This window comes from Lynx rufus, unplaced genomic scaffold (genome assembly GCF_022079265.1).
Source record: "Lynx rufus isolate CCGP_SWC_20201006 ecotype Redwood Valley unplaced genomic scaffold, mLynRuf1.p SCAF_3, whole genome shotgun sequence".
Classification (NCBI taxonomy): Eukaryota; Metazoa; Chordata; class Mammalia; order Carnivora; family Felidae; genus Lynx; species Lynx rufus.
Window position 1 is genome coordinate 40,248,806 of NW_025814845.1, and position 12,091 is coordinate 40,260,896.

Below are 12,091 nucleotides of genomic sequence, written 5' to 3' on the forward strand. Positions count from 1 at the left end.
GAGCAGGAGTGTATTATGCTAAGTGAAATAAGTTAGTCAAAGAAAGACAAATGCCATATGATTTCACTTACATGTGGAATTTAAGAAACAAAACAGAGGCACCTGGGTGGCTCAGTCGGTTGAGCATTCGACTCTTGGTTTTGGCTCAGGTCATGATCTCACGGTTTTGTTCAAGCCCTGCGTCGGGCTTTGTGCTGGCAGCACAGAGCCTGTTTGGGATCCTCTCTCTCTCTTCCTCTCTCTGCCCCTCCCCACTTGTGCTGTCTCTGTCTCTCTCAAAATAAATAAATAAACTTAAAAAAAAAAAGAAACAAAACAGATGAACATATGGGACGGGGGGGGGGGAAAAGAGAGGTAAGCAAACTCTAAGAGACTTGTTTAAAAATATTTTTTGGGTTTAAAAAATGTCTAAATTGGGGTGTCTGGGTGGCTCAGTCAGTTATTTGTTTTTTGGGTGTTGAGTTTGATAAGTTCTTTATAGATTTGGGATACTAACTCTTTATCATATATGTCATTTGCAAATATTTTTTTACTTTTTTATTAAAAAAATTAAGTTTATTTATTTATTTTGAGGGGGCTGCCAAGAGAGAGGGAGAGAGAGAATCCCAAGCAGGCTCCATGCCATGACTGTGAGATCATAACCTAAGCCAAAAGCATCTGGTTAAGCATCTGTGCTGATAGCTCAGAGCCTGGAGCCTGCTTCAGATTCTGTGTCTCCCTCTCTCAATCTCTGCCCCTCTCCTGCTTGCTCTCTGTCTCACTCTCTCTTGAAAATAAATAAATATTTTAAAAATTTTTTTAAAAAGAAATAAGAATTTTTTTTAAAAAGGCTCAATATACACCAAACTTGTGATATAGGAATGGCCAACCTAAGAAATTAGTTGGAGAAAGGATCATATCAAGTATATGATTCCTGAAAAGGACAAATGAGATAGAATCTAGAATAAAGTGCCTGGAACCTGGTAATCACAGAGAATATGTCAGCTATTTTTCCTCTTATTATTTTATCGCTATTAAAACATGACAAGAGGGGCGCCTGGGTGGCGCAGTCGGTTAAGCGTCCGACTTCAGCCAGGTCACGATCTCGCGGTCCGTGAGTTCAAGCCCCGCGTCGGGCTCTGGGCTGATGGCTCGGAGCCTGGAGCCTGTTTCTGATTCTGTGTCTCCCTCTCTCTCTGCCCCTCCCCCGTTCATGCTCTGTCTCTCTCTGTCCCAAAAATAAATAAACGTTGAAAAAAAAATTAAAACAAACAAACAAAAAAAAACCATGACAAGAGTGAACAAGAGTAATAGGAACGATTGTACTGAGATTAACATATGCTTTTCTTTAATGTTCCTGAACTTATTTATTTGCATGAAGTAGATATGATATTAGGATACCTGGCAACAGGAGTAGAAATGTGTAGTGCCAGCCATGAGCACTATGTTCCAGCCCTAAGCACCATCTTCCTAGGGGCGAGGAAGAATTTTAAAATACATCAAGAGGGTTTTATATTGTTTTGAGAAACTCAAACTTCTTGGTTCTCTGGGAAGACAAACAAAATGTCTTACTTAGTCTTTACTCACAGGTATGGTTCCAAAAACAGAAATTGATCATCTCAACCCTCACCGATCATTTTAAAAGATCTTTTTCAACGTAAAATTTGGGTGATGGGTGCCACCCTTAGAGTTTGTGGTCCCCAGAGCATAAGTAATGTAAAATAGCACTGCTTAACTCCAGTGGATGAAGGAAAGGTTGCTTGCCATACGACTATGTCAAAAGCTCTGAGGAAGCAACAGATACCCTCTGCTGCTTCCATAGTCATCTCAACAATTGTGCTCCTGAGGGAGAGGGAAAAAAGATGATATAAACGGACTGGGAGCCTCCTGAAAGCAGAATCTATTTTGTTTGGGAACAGAAACAAACACTTATGAAGCAGACATGCCATCAGGCACTGTTCTAAACCCTTTGCCCACAGCAACTTCACCTAGCCTCACAAACATCCTTACAATGTAAGATGTTCATCCCTACCTCACATGTGTGCAAACTGAGGCAAAAGGAAATTAGGTAACTTGGCCCAAGGTCACACACCTAGGAAGTGGTAGAACCAGGACTGGAGCCTAAACAGTGAGTTTCCTCTTCCCATGATCTTTCCGCTTTGTTTTTAAACTCCAGCAAGAGAACTATTCAGATTACTTCCCTCTACCTTCCCAATAACTACAACAGTGCTTAGCACATGTTTGGTGCCTTTAAAATATTAGATACATGAAATCATCCCGTTTCTTTTTTTCCTTGATTTCACACTGTATATACATATTTACTGTGTCTTCCCCCAGATATTTTTATAAAGAACGGTAAAATAGGGGCGCCTGGGTGGCTCAGTCGGTTGAGCGTCGTACTTCGGCTCAGGTCATGATCTCGCGGTTCGGGAGTTCGAGCCCCGCATCGGGCTTTGTGCTGACAGCTCAGAGCCTGGAACCTGCTTCGGATTCTGTGCCTCCCTCTCTCTCAGCCCCTCCCCTGCTCATGCTCTGTCTCTCCCTGTGTCTCAATAATAAATAAACATTAAAAAAAACTTTTTTAATAAAAATAAAAAAGATCGGTAAAATATATGGATTTTCTTAGATTACCCTAGAATATCTGTGGCTGCTTACCTGATTTAAACCAACACTGTAAATATGACATACAAGTTGTACTGGCTTTTCTTCTCTGCCATCTTTTAAATTCACAAATGTCTGGACACTACCCCTAAAATTATAGGCTCACAGAAACAGAATGGTGCCCAGAAGTCATCTTGTCCACACTGGCTCCAGAACTTTGCTTCAGTCTAAACCATGTGTTGCTTCCTTCTTTATTGAGCATCTCAATAATTACATTAAATAGCTATAGCATATTGAGCATAAGCAAAAATATGATGTTCTTCCACAGTTTTTAAAGACTATATTCTTTAAGGTCTAAGATTATGTCTTGGCTTTTTTTTTCCTTCTTTTTTTTCTCCAAGCCCTTGAATATAGCCTGGAATCCAAGAGTCATTCGATACAACCTCATCCATTAATTCTCATTCCAATCTCTGGGGGCACAAGTTAACTCTTTCTTCTATGTGACAGTCCTTCGAATAAGTGAAGATATCCCCACCTAAAATCATTTTTCTTTGAGCCAAACCTGCCCATTTACTTCAACCAATTTTTCTTCAAGAAGGTAGATGCAAGTTCCTGACTCTTTGCAGAGGCTGTATCCGACTCCCACACCTTTTTTATTATTTGGGGATCAGAACCAGATATAGTGTGATTTGACCAAGGTGAGAGCCAGCCTCCAAGAAGATCCCTCCTGAGCCTCATCATCCGGTATTCATGCCCTTCTGTAGTCCCCTCCCACACTGAATAGAGCTGACTGGTGCGACCAATAGGATTTGTGAACATGACAGCATGTGATTTCTGAAGCTAGGCTATGAAAGACATGGCGGCAACTATATTATTCTCTTAAATCACCCACTCTGGGGGAATGCCAGCTGAAATGTCACGAGGACACTCAAACTCCACCATAAGTAGGCTCAGATGGAGAGGAACTGAGGTTTCCTGTCACTCATGCGAATTAAGCCATCTTAAAAGCAGATTCTCCAGCCCTAATCAAGCCTTCAGATGACTGCAGCCCCAACTACCATGATGACTGCAATATTATGAGACACCCTGTTCCAGACCACCCAGCTAAGCCACTTACCAATTCCGAACACACAGAAACTGCCGGAAATAACAAACATTTATTCTTCCTTAAGCCACAAGGTTTTGAGGTACTCAGTTACGTAATAAGAGATGATTATTCCAACCAAGTCAGAAGACAAAAGGATTAGCTCTTCCTTCTTGACCCTGGATATCATAAGAAATGGCAGAAAGGCCATTTGAAAGAAAGACCATTGAAAGGAATCTTTCAATCAATAGACTGATCAAACCATTAATTTTTAAGATTTGGGGGAGATGTGTGTGTGTGTCCATGTGTAAAAATTTCTCTGGTATCTTTTTTAGGTAAGTTGTGTGTGTGTGTGTGTGTGTGTGTGTGTGTGTGTGTGTATTTTAAGTTTATTAAGTAATCTCTACACCCAACACAGGGCTTGAACTCACAGCCCAAGATCAAGACTCACATGCTCCTTGCACTGAGCCAAACAGGTGCCTCAGTTAAGCTGTTTTATTTTATGCCTCTGCAGCATTGCCATAAGGCCATACTTACATAGACACTCAGCACGTAACTTTTTAAATATTGTGCTTCACCTTTAAGGCTTGAGAAGCACAACCAATTTTTGCTCATGAATGGGTGAGATGAAAATCTATTCTGCACCCTTTTGGAACTCTCACTGGGAGCCAGTGGTCCTCTTGTCCACCAATGTTAAGATTTTTCTACACCTCTTTGAGCGTGGTACAGGGAAGAGTTGGATTTAATAGTCAGGCTGGACTTCTCACATGATTCAGTTTAGACAACGCCTAGCTTCGAACAGGAACTTAGAAGACAGTCTGCCTCTGTGTCCTTGTCTCACTTCTCACCCCACCCCCCACACTTAGGCACTAGCCTTGCTATGGTGTTTTCACTCACATCTAGTTTGTTCTTACAATATTTTCTCATAGCATTTTCTTTCTGAATGTCTGCTTCTTACATTTATGCTTTGAAGTTTCTTTCTTTTCTACTACCATTGGGTAGTATGTCCCAACCTCTTCTGCAAACATGAGTTACTTTTATATAGAACTTAATTTATTTTTTTATATATTGAACTACATTTTTTTAAGTTTATTCATTTAAAAAAAATTTTTTTAATGTGTATTTATTTTTGAGAAACAGAGAGAGACAGACAGAGTGCGAGTGGGAGAGGTGCAGAGAGAGAGAGGGAGACACAAAATTGGAAGCAGGCTCCAGGCTCTGAGCTGTCAGCACAGAGCCCGACGTGGGGCTCGAACTCACAGACTGCGTGATCATAACCTGAGCCAGTCGGACACTTAGCCGACTGAGCCCGGCAGGGGCAGAAAGAGAGAGAGAATCCAAGCGGGCTCTGCACTGTCAGCCCGGAGCCCCACGCAGGGTTCGAAACTAAGATCATGACTAAGATCATCACTGGCTCCCATGAGCCAAAATCAAGAAATGAAGAATCGGATGCTTAACCAACTGAGCCTACCAGGTACCCTGATATAGAACTAAATTTCAAAGATAAAATTCTCTCAAGTTAACTTTAGGCCTTCAATATTCAAGGTATTATATTGCTCCTAATGGCATTAAGCACTTAAGAAGATGCGTGAACAATTTTAGGCTTTGGGAGATCCACTGATAGCTCTGTGCTTGATATATTTAAAGATACTAGTGTGTCCTTAGAAGATATAATGAACTTTGAGGTACTCGGGGGTTCAGAAAAATAAATGCACCTTACTACCATGAGAATAACTTAAACATGGAGGAACAAAATAGTTCTAAGTGAACTTCAGAAATCTTGCTATTATTATTTTTTTTAATTTGTTAACGTTATTTTTAAGAAAGAGAGAGAAGGAGAGTGAATGGGGGAGGGTCAGAGAGAGAGGGAGTCACAGAATCCGAAGCAGGCTCCAGGCTCTGAGCTGTCAGCACAGAGCTCGACGTGGGCCTGGAACCCTCGAACCGTGAGATCATGACCTGAGCCAAAGTCAGACGCTTAACTGACTGAGCCACTCAGGTGCAACCCCTCTTTTTAAAAAAAAAAAAAATTTTAATGTTTATTTGTGAGAGAGAGAGAGACAGAGCATGAAATCTTGCTATTATTTTTATTGTTGTAGTTAATTGCACCACAGGAAGACATTTGGATTGAACATGTAAAAGAATGCACTCTTTGTTCAGAAAAATAAGGGGGAAATGAGGCAAAGAAAAAAGACCATCTACGTTAAAAATAATATTTATATCAGTGTTTATACACAGTGCAAAACATTTTACAAAACATTTCACTTATGTCTCATCTCACCCTCACAACAATCCAATGAACTAAACAGTGGGATGTTATTCCCATTCTATACATTTCAGAGGAAACAGGTTAAATGACTTACTCAAGCTCAAATGGCTCCTGAAAGGCTGAGATGTAGTGAAGACCAAAGACTCCTTTTGTTTCTGTGGGTAAATTTCCACTACCAGGAAGGGAAGATAAATAAGAAGAAAAAAAAAATACAAACTTAATGGGAAAATGCGGCTAACCGTTTTTTACACAGTATAACGAGGCACTGCTGAGTGGTTATAAAAAAGCTCATTTACCTCCCCAAACACTTAACATTCCCAGGATGATATTTAAGAAACAGGAAGCTGGGTTGACTCAATACTTGTTATCCTCAGTTGTGCGGCGAAGCTAATTATAGTATACATTGCGTGGAGTTGTTGGGAGGATTAAATAAGATAATATATTTAAAGAATGGTAAGTATTCAATAAGTGTTAGTTGTTATTATTGATGACTGTGTTATTTCAATCAGGGTGGATGGAATACTAGAATAAGGAGCAGTAGATATGCATTTTCATGCCGCATTGTAATCAGCCTACCCTGAATTATCTTCCTTCAGTTCTCTTATCTACAGAATGAAGACAATGTTCCTTTCTAGCTGCCTCCTTCACAGAAACAATTCATCATGCTGGATCGTGTTCTGAGCATTGAAAAGCTGTATAGAAATACAAGAAAATACCGCAACTATTTCTCTCCCCGTTTTTGTCTCTCCTTGCCCTCCTGAGCAAAGCCATACAACAGGGCAATGGAAGGGGTTTATGAGTAGTCATCCATTCAGACCTACGCAGTTGCCCGACAGCTTAAAAATTCAATGGCTGAACTGGAAAGAACAGTCAACTTGACTTCATTGTTTTCTGAGATTCAGACGAATAGCTCTTACCATCTGTAAGAGGTTCATGTACCATCTAAGGAATGGACAGATTATTTTGCCATGGATTAGCATAGTGATCAGCCCATGAGAGGTTTGTGCACAAGGAGATACTTCCTCCAAATGTCCTTGCAAGGCTGTTGTGGCTGCTGTTTACCTTAGAAGTGATCCCACTTTGGGGGTGCCTAGCTGGCTCAGTCAGTTGAGCATCCAGCTTCAGCTCAGGTCATGATCTCGTGGTTCTTGAGTTCGAGCACGGGTCAGGCTCTGTGCTGACAGTGCGGATCCTGGAGCCCGCTTTGGATTCTGTGTCTCCCTCTCTCTCTGACCCTTTCCCACTCGCTCTCTCTCTCTCTCAAAAATAAATAAGCATTTTAAAAAATAAAAAAAAAAAAAGAAGTCTTTCTCTGTATGACTTACTTAACAGAAGACCATGGGGGAGGGGAAGGGGAAAAAAAAAAGAGAGGGAGGGAGGCAAACCATAAGAGACTCTTAAAAACTGAGAATAAACTGAGGGTTGATGGGGGGTGGGAGGGAGGGGAAAGTGGGTGATGGGCATTGAGGAAGGCACCTGCTGGGATGAGCACTGGGTGTTGTATGGAAACCGGCTTGACAATAAATTTCATATTAAAAAAAATAATAATAAAATAAAAAATTTAAATAAAAAAAAAGTGATCTCACTTTGGTTCAGAGATCTCACTCTGTTAGATCCCTGTAACTTCATTCCAACAGCATTCCTCGTGCCACCCCACTGCCAACTACTGGGAATGGATGTTTAAGGGCTTATCACATGAGTAAGTGATCATTCTTGTCAGTATCACAGAGCAGCTGATCATTCATGATCAGATCATGATTGTTGACTAAGTCAGGGTCATTCGGACCCAACTACACGCTGTGGTAATAGCATGCGATTCTACACTGTCCTGCTTGATTTGAGATGTTTCAGGAATGATGTAACTTGGCAAATGAATCTAGAATCAAAAGCTCTTTAGATGATAATCTTAGGTCAACTGCGAGCGATGCCAATCAACCCATGAATGTAATGTTTCTCACATGTTGATTTTAAAATTAGTGCCCACTAATACGGGCTATTTCAGGTTAGTGAAATGAGCTTATAAATTTTAGATAGTTCAGGTCCCCTATCATCACATACGTGTCAAACGTCATTTGATAAATGCCATTGCCAAAGGCTTAGGTATTACTTTCCGTTCTCATTCCTGAGATGATCAAAAACAACATTATGATGGTCATGTTGAACAGAACAGTTCAGTCAGATTTAATTGAGTCAGATTAGGCTCAAATCATTAGGGAACATTCTTACAATCCTTTTTAATACCCCTTTTGTCTCGGATCATAATTAAAATAATATAGAAACAACTTTATTAATATAGTTGCAACTATATTCATCTATATTGAGCCTGTCTTTCAGTTTTCTGTCCACTCAAACTTAAGAGATCTTCTTGTGATTTATTAACAATTATCTTCACATTTGCCTGCATGACACTGAATTACACAATCGAGAATTTTACTGTATACTTTCTCTTCCAGGTTAGTGTTAAAACTTCCCTTTCTAGAAAATTGACTTTCATCCACATCTTTTGATTTCTTCCATCTTTTCTATATTTTCTTTCTCCTGAGATACGTTATTTCTTTCCTTTGGCTATAATCACAGTGACCTCTTTTTTTCTCTTCCTTTCCTTAACTAATATCTCAAAGATGGTTTAAATACTGACCGAACAACTGTATTAAAAATTTTAACCACATGCCGTTTTCGAAGATTAACAGTGAAGAAGATTTCTTTGCATTTAGACTACATTGCAGTAGATACAAAAATATTTCTTAAGAATATTTGGTCAAGGGGCACCTGGGTGGCTCAGTCGGTTAAGCGTCTGACTTTGGCCCAGGTCATGATCTCACAGTTCGTGAGTTTGAGCCCTGCGTCAGGCACTGTGCTGACAGCTCAGAGCCTGGAGCCTACTTCAGATTCTGTGTCTCCCTCTCTCTCTCTCTCTCTGCCCCTCCCCAGCTCATGCTCGCACTCTGTCTCTGTCAAAAATAAATAAACTTAAAAAAAAAAAGAATATTTGGTCAAAGGGAGGCACAGTTTGTCCTCTCTGGGACATTGGCTTATAGCCATCTAACTGTCAAAATCAGCATTTCTCACTGTGATTTTTTTAAGTTTCTTTATTTATTTTGAGAGAGAGAGAGAGCACTTGAGTAGGGGAGGAGCAGAGAGAAAGGGAGAGAGAGAGAATCCCAAGAAGGCTCTGCACTGTCAGTGCAGAGCAGAGCCCAATGTGTGGCTCAAACATATGAACCATGAGATCATGACCTAAGCCGAAATTGAACGCTTAACCAAATGAGTCACCCAGGCACCTCTCCCAATGTGATTTTATTCTGAGAAAATCTAGTTCTATAAAATGCTTCCAGAAAAAAAACAAAAACAAAAAAACAGAGAAGCATATTTTTCTTTTTTCCTTTCTTTTCTTTTTTCTTTTCTTAGTATCGATTGCTATGCTTTAAGTTGTAACTAACAAAATTAAATTCAAACTGTTTCAAAACATGGAGATATTTATTGGCTTCACTGATGGCTAGAGTCTAGAGGTGGGGCAGGCAAAATGCAGTTTGCCCAGGCCTCCAGATCTATTTCTGGACTCTGCTTACATCTGTATATTAGACTCTTCCCTCTTCTCTGCAAAATGACTGCAGCAGATCCAGCCCTCATAGTCTCCAGAGTATTAAAGAGAATCAGTATTCTTTAAAATTTTTGAGATTGGCTCTTATTGGACCGTCTCAGGTCACCTGCTATTTACCAAGCCAATACCGCGGAAGGGATAACATACTGATTGGCTTAGCCTAGATCACGTGTTCCTCTGTGGAGCCATAGATAGTGTCAGGTTCCCCAGAATTCCAAGGCTGAGACCACACACTATGAGTGCTGTAGAAGCAACTAACAGGTGTCCACTATCAATAAATTTGGAAAACACAGGCTTATACTCACTTCTAAGTTCAAGCACAGTCCTGAAAAGGAGGAAGCCTTCAAGCCTAGAGAATAAGCATCAGGAAGAGATCAGTCCCATGAGATTTATGATCACCAAAACTTAATATAAGACTGTTGGAACAGAAGCCCTCTTAGGAGAAAATGTATCTGTTATGCTCACCACTTTTCCCTGGTGCATTGGAGAATGGCTGACATATTGTAAGCACTCAATAAATATTTGTTGAATTAATGAAAGAACTGTGTTTTGTTTTGTTTTTTACTTTAGAGAGAGAGTTCAAGCAGGGGAAAGGGGGGCAGATGGAGACAGAATCTTAAGCAGGCTCCATGCTCAAGACAGAGCCTGACACAGGGCTTTGATCCCACAACGCTGGGATCACAACTGGAGCCGAAATCAAGAGTCAGACTTCAACCAACTAAGCCACTCGGGCAGTCCTGAAAGAACTGGTTTCTAATGAAGGGCGTTTTATCTGAAAGCTTTGTTCTCATAGGGAAAGAAAATCCATAAAACTCTGAGTAAGCCCCCTTCTGAGGAAACGGGCATGAGGAGGGAATTTTTTCAATGCTCCATGAGGTCTTGCTGTGCAATTGCTGAGGCGGACCTACTTTCCTTTACTTCCCACCTATCCTTACCAAAACACTCATCTGCTGAAGGAAGCTATCATCCATGTGTCCCTGCAACCTAAAATTAAATTACAACGTTCAGTACACAGCCCTATACGAGGAGGAATGGAAAGAGATCAAGACGATACCAGAAACTGTTTTTGTCCTTTAAAAAATGAACACTAGGGGCGCCTGGGTGGCTCAGTGGGTTAAGCGTCCAACTTCAGCTCAGGTCATGATCTCCCAGCTTGTGAGTTCAAGCCCCGCGTTGGGCCCTGTGCTGACAGCTCAGGGCCTGGAGCTTGCTTCTGATTCTGTCTCCCTCTCTCTCTTCTCCTCCCCTGTTCTCTCTCTCTCTCTCTCTCAAAAATTAATAAACATTAAAAAAAATTTTTTTAATTATTTAAAAAAAATTTTTTTAAATGAACACTAAAAACATGGCAAGATTATGAACTGTAGAGTTTCAAAGACAGGGGTGTGAATCCAGGCTCTGCTCCTTACTAATCATGTGACCTCAAGCAAATCACTTAACCTCTTAGAACCTGTTTTGTCATCTGTAAAATGAAGATGGTTTCTCCTCATTCTTTAGTGTGACATGGCAAAATGCTTAGTACATTGTCTGCCACAATATTCAGTGAATGAATCATCATTATTATTCTCCTCATCCAAAAAACTTCAAACTGATTTAACTGAATAGTTCATTCAACTCAACAATTTTTCTAGGTGATGCCGAGGGCTAGTCTATAAGATATTGCTCTGGAAAAATTAAGGGTATTCACAAACGAGTCCTAAGAAATTATGCCTCAGGATATAAACAGAGACGAAACTGATGGTTACCATATACAGAAACACTGAGGAATTGTGAACAATTTGAGTGGTTACCCTTAGGAAGAAAAAGTCATATGAAGACGCTACCATTTTGAGGAGCATTTTAAAGATTACAAATGGATTAGTGAGAAAAAGGTAGAAGCACTTTAAGTGGGGAAAGATGTAGGTAAGAAGCCTTGCATATGGGGGCTGTGTGTGCTATGACCACAAACAGTCCCACCTGGTTGAGGCAGAGAGGTTGATCAGAATGCCATAGCACTAGGGCAGTGAGGCAACGTGGTAACTGATGGAAAATTAACAAGACCAATGACCAGTTCTAGCTGATGATAAATGATGATACTGGATTTGATTCTGTGCATTGATTTGCCATTTCCTCCTCCTTTTTCCATCTACCTGCAATCTCAAAGATGAGCAATCTTCCTTCTGGAGGTGGGTATGACAGACCATTTTGCAAGCACTTTAAATCCTTCGGGAAACACAAACATCTTGTGACCTGGAACAGTCACTTAGGATTCTGACTCAGACTGGGAATCTGAGTAATGCTGTGCTAATAAGCCAGAACGAGGCCATAAACATCTGGCTGCCCTACTTGATGGATCCTTGGCATTTGTCAGCAGGCCCTGTGAAGATAAGGTTGAGTCTATCAGAAAATGTTTAAGGTCTACATGGGAAAAGAAGTCTTTTGGAATGAAAACAAGGCAGGGTACCTGAATATGACACCAGGATTTCCCTACTTTACTCTATTTCTGTTATATAGGATGGGATGAGCAGAGAGTGCTCAGGCCAACCTTCTAAGGCACCTGGTTGGCCAAAGGAAGCCATTC